General features: G+C 43.3%; 1 non-coding gene across 1 annotated transcript; it reads left to right on the forward strand.

The window, feature by feature from the left end:
• Positions 1-208: 208 nt before the first annotated feature.
• LOC114814121 lies at positions 209-346 on the forward strand. The gene has a single exon (XR_003761858.1). It is a non-coding gene; the product is annotated as a small nucleolar RNA SNORA7 (small nucleolar RNA).
• Positions 347-6,339: the final 5,993 nt, after the last annotated feature.

Here is a 6,339-nt window from a genome sequence, read left to right on the forward strand (position 1 = left end):
ACTGTTCTAAGTGCTGGGGTAGATACAGGGTCATCAGATTGTCCCACGTGAGGCTCACAGTCTTAATCCCCATTTTACAGATGAGGGAACTGAGGAACAGAGAAGTTAAGGGACTTGCCCACAGTCACACAGCTGACAGTTGGCAGAGCCGGGATGCTTAAGCGCTTAACTATGTGTCGGACACTGTATTAAGTGCTGGGGTAGATGCCCCCTCTCAGGGTCACACCTGGAGAGTTTCCAGTCCTCTACCAGTCTCGGCTACGGGAGGGAGAGTCAAGCAGAGGCCTGGCCATTCCATTCCTAGCTTGGCCAGTGGCTAGCGAGTGGAAGGCAATCTGCTACAGGTCAAAACTCACCCGTGCTGGGCAGCGGCGGCACGGGAGGGAGTCGAGGGCGGAGACTCGAGTTTACTGCACCGAAGGAGGCAACGGTAAACCGCTTCCGTATTTTTACCAGAAAACCACTATGGATCCACTACCAAAATGAATGCAGATGGAGAACGCGCCGCTCTGGGAGAGATGTGTCCATGGGGTCGCTACGGGTCGGAAACGACTCGACGGCATGAAGAAAGACAAGATAAAGAGAGTAGGGTTAGATGCGGTCCGTGACCCCATTTTACAGATGAGGTAACTGAGGCCCGGAGAAGTGAAGCAACTGGCCCAAGGTCACACAGCTGACAAGCTGGGATTAGAACCCAGGTCCTTCTGGTTCCCAGCCCCTTGCTCTACCCACTAGGCCATGCTGCTTCTCCATTAGAATTGGAGGAAAGGAAATAAGTGACGGTTTCTCTGAAGAAGAATTGGGATAACACTTTCAAAGTAACAGAGGCTTCTTGGGAGGAAAGTGCGTGTCTTGGTAGGACCCAGGAGTTTGTTTCCCTGGGACTTTTTGTGATGGTCTTATGAGGATGCGATGAAAAATGGAGATACTATTATTAAATATTTATGAAGCATTTTGGGGGAGAGCTGTTTTAGCTGTTTCAGAGGAGCAACCAGTGAAATGGGTCAGCAGAACTGTAGTCTATTCTTTTTTAAATGGGTAAACTAACTAAAAAATCCAGGGCCAAAAAGAGGCAGGCCCAGCATCACTCTGAAGCCCAGCATCAATCTGAATTATTTGGAAATCTAAAATACCTCACTACTAAGGTAGCATGCATTTGCGTGCACTCTGTTGAGAGCTTAGAACCTTAAATGGAATATTAATGACACGTATGGCTATTTTCTGCCGTCTTTCCTCCTAGTTTGGCTCTTTTTCTCCCAGTCGATGTCTTCCCTTCCCTCCCTCCTTCCCTCGCTTCTACTACGCCCTCCCTTTTTATTTCCATCCACTCAGAGTAGTACCCAGTTTATTTATGCAGGTATGTGTTAGAAATCGGTCCATATGGGCCTACTATTTTTCAGTTCTTTTTCAATGCCCATCTGTGTGATCTTTCTCAGTGTCTAGTACAGTGCTCTGCACATAGTAAGCATTTATAGAATACTATTTATAGTTTGATTTTTTCCCCATGCCTCTAAAACAATACTAGCCAATGCGTACCCACTCCATTTTTATGAATAATAAAAATAATAATGATAATTATGGTTTTTCTTAAGCGCTTATTATGAGCCAGGCACCGTACTAAGCACTGGAGTAGAATGTTCTCCTCCTCACATCTGCCAAACTAACTCACTTCCTCTCTTCAAAGCCCTACTGAGAGCTCACCTCCTCCAGGAGGCCTTCCCAGAGTGAGCCCCCCTTTTCCTTTTCATTCATTCAATCATATTTATTGAGCGCTTACTATGTGCTGAGCACTGTACTTGGAATGTACAATTTGGCAACAGATAGAGACCATCCCTGCCCAGTGATGGACTCACAGTCTAAACGGGGGAGACAGACAGCAAAGCAAAACAGAACAAAACAAAAACAAGACAACATCATCAAGATAAATCTGATAATCTCAGATATGATTATCTCATTTCTACCCCAGCACTTAATTTAGAGAAGCAGCATGGCCTAAGAACATGGGCCTTGGAGTCAGAAGGTCTCGGGTTCTAAACCCAGCTCCTCCGCTTGATGACTGTGTGACCGTGCCCAAGTAACTTTACTTCTCTGTGCCTCAGTTAATTAATAATAATATTATTATTAAGTGCCACTAAGTCAATTCAGAGTCATAGAGACTCCATAGATATACTTTCTCCAGAACGGCCTGTCCTCTGCCATAATCTGCAACCTTTCTAATGGCTCTTCCGTTATCGTTGTTATGGTCACTGCTCCCCTCCCTTCCCCTCCCCTCCCACCTTTTGCTCTTCCCTCTTCCCCTCCCCTCAGCACTGTGCTCATTTGTATATATTATTTATTTTGTTAATGAGGTGTATATCTCCTTGATTCTATTTATCTTGATGATGTTGTCTTGTTTTGTTTTGTTCTGTTTTGTTCTGCTGTCTCCCCCGTTTAGATTGTGAGCCCGTCACTGGGCAGGGATGGTCTCTATCTGTTGCCGAATTGTACATTTCCAAGTGCTTAGTACAAGCAAATTAATACTATTCAATAAATACTATTGAATGAATGAATGAATGTGTGTTACCTCTCCCTATTAGACTGGAAACTCCCTGAGGGTAGGAATTGTTTCTTTCACCTCTACTGTTCTCTCCCAAGGGCTTACTACAATGATTTGCCCAGAGCAGGTACTCAATAAATGGCATGATTTTCAACTGGAGGTGTGACAAATAAGGAAATACACTAAGGCTACAGATCTAGCCCCAATCAGAGTATTCCCAATGATCCCTGAAGTTCTCCAGTATTCAGAAGGTCACCCTTGTGCCTGCCACTTGTCTGCTGGGTGACCTTGGGCAACTCACCTCACTTCTCTATGCCTCAATTACCTCAGCTGTAAAACGGGGATTAAGACTGTGAGCCCCATGTGGGACCCAGACTGCATCCAATCCGATTGTCTCGTTTCGACCCCAGCACTTAGTACAGTGCCTGGCACATAGAAAGCGCTTAAGAAATACTTTTTAAAAAAAAAAAAAGACACACTGCAGCCTAGCAGGGCCAGGTCTTCTGATGCATAGAGTGTTTGATGATTCCATAAAATGTTTAGGGAAATTTATTAAAACATTGCTATCTACCTTCAGTTTGATCCTCCCAAGAATCTGCAAGTACATTGTGTGATGTGTCTACATTTGATCCTCCCAAGAACCTGCAAGTACATTGTGTGATTTGTCTACATCTATACTGTCCATCTGGGATGAAAATCTTCATGATGACAGGACATGTGGTCTTTCCTTTATCAATAATCAAAGCTTTCACAGTTCTTTCTTACTAGAATTAATCTTGTATAGCACTTACAGTACACAGAGATTCTTAGTAAATAAGGCACAGAAAGATTATACTCGGGATATAGATTAAATTAACTGGAGAACAAGGTTTAGATTCCAGCCTCAGTCCTCTGGAGTCCCAGTCCTTTACTTAGATCATTTAGATGTTAAATATTTCTAATTAATATACATTTTCATCAGTAGATGGTGCCGTAGAATTTAAGGAATGTCAAATTAATAAACCATGTTAGTGAAGTTCCCAGAAGATGGACTAGGTATTAAAAATTCACCATAATACTTGTTAAACAAAGATTAGCTATAATAATAATAGAGGAATAGCTGATTAAATGTATCATTGTGATGAACTCTTTTAAGCCTGAAATTACAATCTGAGAGCAATAAAATTTGATAATTTGACAATTTATGAAGGGAAGTGTTGTAACTAAACTCAAAGATGACTAATTTCCAAAGAGATATACAAGGCCCTCTTTCAAGTCATTTTTAAGAAGGTCCACTTCAAAAACAATGTAAGCAGCCACTTAGTCGCAGATCTGTGACTTTCAGAAAATGGGACAGCCATCTCTTTGGATTGGAATATTTTCAAGGTCACGTACTGCTAACGTTTCCCGTTAAAGAGAAAGTCTCTTTATGTGTATTTCGGATTTTCTTTTCCGACACTTAATTACAATTGATGAAGAAAACCTATTTAAAGGCTGCCAAAGCTGCCAGGGTTTCCAAGCCTGTATTAGTGAGATGGATGAAATCAGTGACTTCTCTCATATGGGAATAGGTGAGAGCAGACATGTTAATTCTGCTGGTGTATATGAGAATTTGAATGCTCGTGTGTCTCCGGGAGACAGAGAGAGCCCCTCCAAGGTGTGAGATTTGGCAGTTTTGCGCTGTGCGGTGGGAATGTGAAACATTTTTCTAGCGGAGGACATCTGAATTTCTGTTATTTCACAGTTGGATCACCGTATTGTTCCACTGAAAAGGAATGTTTTTAATAAATGCAAATAGTAAATTAAATGCCGGCATTCACCGAGGCCCTACTCTCCGGTGTGGAAATAATATGCCTGTGCTCGGAGACCCATGTTTGAGTGAGTGTTTCATTTCTCACTTTTGGAGCTTTATTTTCCCCTTCAAATCCAAGGAGGTGCTAGCAACATGCCCTCCTGGGCACACAGAGAAGAACCTTCCCCAGCCCCCTGTTTGCCTGGGTGAAGAGAAGAATGGCTCCCGGCTGCAGCAGCAGCCAGACTGTCAAGCTGTGAGTTCGGAACACAGCCACTTTCAGTCTGTAAACTTCTCAACACTTTCTCGAGCAGTGTAGGAGGGCTTGGTCGTACGGGTTTCAGAATGGTTTCCTTTAGATATGGAGAAGTTGGGAGAATTAATAATATAAGACCATAAGAAATGCCATTACTGGTCCATCCAGCCCTGAATTTTAGCTCCGACAAGATGCTTGGAAGAACTGGGCCGTGGTTGCCCTTGATATTATCTTAATGCTTAGGGATGTACCAATCTAACAGCCCAACTTTCCTTCTAGCAACCCTCTGTGGACCACCCATCCTTGAATTTCTCCAAACCCCTCTTGAACCTACTGATGTTTTCTGCTTGCACGACCTCATGAGAGAACAAGTTCCATATGCTTACTCCCGGCTGGGAAAAGAAGTGTTTCCTTTTCTGCCTGCCTAACTTCCTGTGATAACTAATTCCATATCCTCACCACCCACTGCTTGGAGAATTGCTTCCTTTTGTTTGTTCTTAATCTACCAAACTCCAACTTCAGTCAGTGACTCCTCCTTCGGGCATTGTGCCGTTTGGTGGACAATTCCATTCAGCCTGTCGAGACCCATCGTGATTTTACAAACTTCAAAGATGTTCCCTCAGAACCTGCACCTTTATATACTGAGAGTCCTATCTCTTTCCACCTACCCTCGTGAGCCAACTTCTCCGATGCCCTGATGATCTTGGCTGCCTTTCCTGGACCTGTTCCAGCTCTAGCATAGCCTTCTTAAAATGCCGTGAAAAGAACTGCACACAGTATTCCAGATGCGGACATACCATGGTTTTATATTTAGCGGTAAAATTGTCTTCTCTTTTGTTCTCTGTCCCCTTGATGTTGCCCAACGTTTAGCAGGCCTTTTTAGCTGCTATTGTACATTAGACTTGGGATTGATAACATTTAACAGTGACTCAGACGTCTCTTTCTTGAGTTGAGACTGACAGCCCTAAACTCATCATTACGTAGTTGTAATTTGGATTATTTCTCTTGAAGTGCATTACCTTGAATTTCTTCACATTTAAATTCATCTGTCATTTTTACAGTTCACTCCCTCAGCTTTATTACATCTTCCTGAAGTTAATTCCTCCTGGCGCTTAATCACCCAGAAGGGCATATACTGTCCTCTGCACAATTTGAGATTCAACTCCCCCTTTCCAGATCAGTTACAGAGATGTTAAACAAACAGGTCTTGGCACTGTTTACAGTTCCTCATCCAGCAAAGTAAACTTCTATCTATACCTTTGTTTGTTTTCTTTCTATTAAACAGTTACCTGGCCATGAAAGAACATTCTTTCAAAGCCCATAACTCCTCAGTATTGTTTAAGAAAGGCTTTGCTGTGGAACCTTGTCAAAGCTTTTGAAAATCTAAAAATATTGTGTGTCCTGGTTTTCCCCTATCCACATTTGTTTTGACCCCTTTCGACTACTCCCGCAAATACGAGAGGTGCAATTTCCCCTTATGGAAAATATATTGCCTTTTCCCAAACGGGTTGTTTTTAAAGGGCTTACCGATAACTAAACTTCAGGCTCCCACCCCGCTGGACGGCCCCGCTGTCTCAACCTGGAGCCTCTGCTTCCCCCACCTCCTCCTGGCCCACTACATCATCCTGGGGCTTCAAATCCCAACCTGTTTTACTCCTTGCATCCCATGGCCTCCTGTAGGACGTCAGGAAGGTCGTAGGGGGTCCTGAAGCTGTGGCGGTTACTGTAGCTACGGTTCTAACTCTGGGCCACAAGGAGACCAAATTGCTTTCAATT

Source organism: Ornithorhynchus anatinus, chromosome 8, assembly GCF_004115215.2.
Source record: "Ornithorhynchus anatinus isolate Pmale09 chromosome 8, mOrnAna1.pri.v4, whole genome shotgun sequence".
Classification (NCBI taxonomy): domain Eukaryota; kingdom Metazoa; phylum Chordata; class Mammalia; order Monotremata; family Ornithorhynchidae; genus Ornithorhynchus; species Ornithorhynchus anatinus.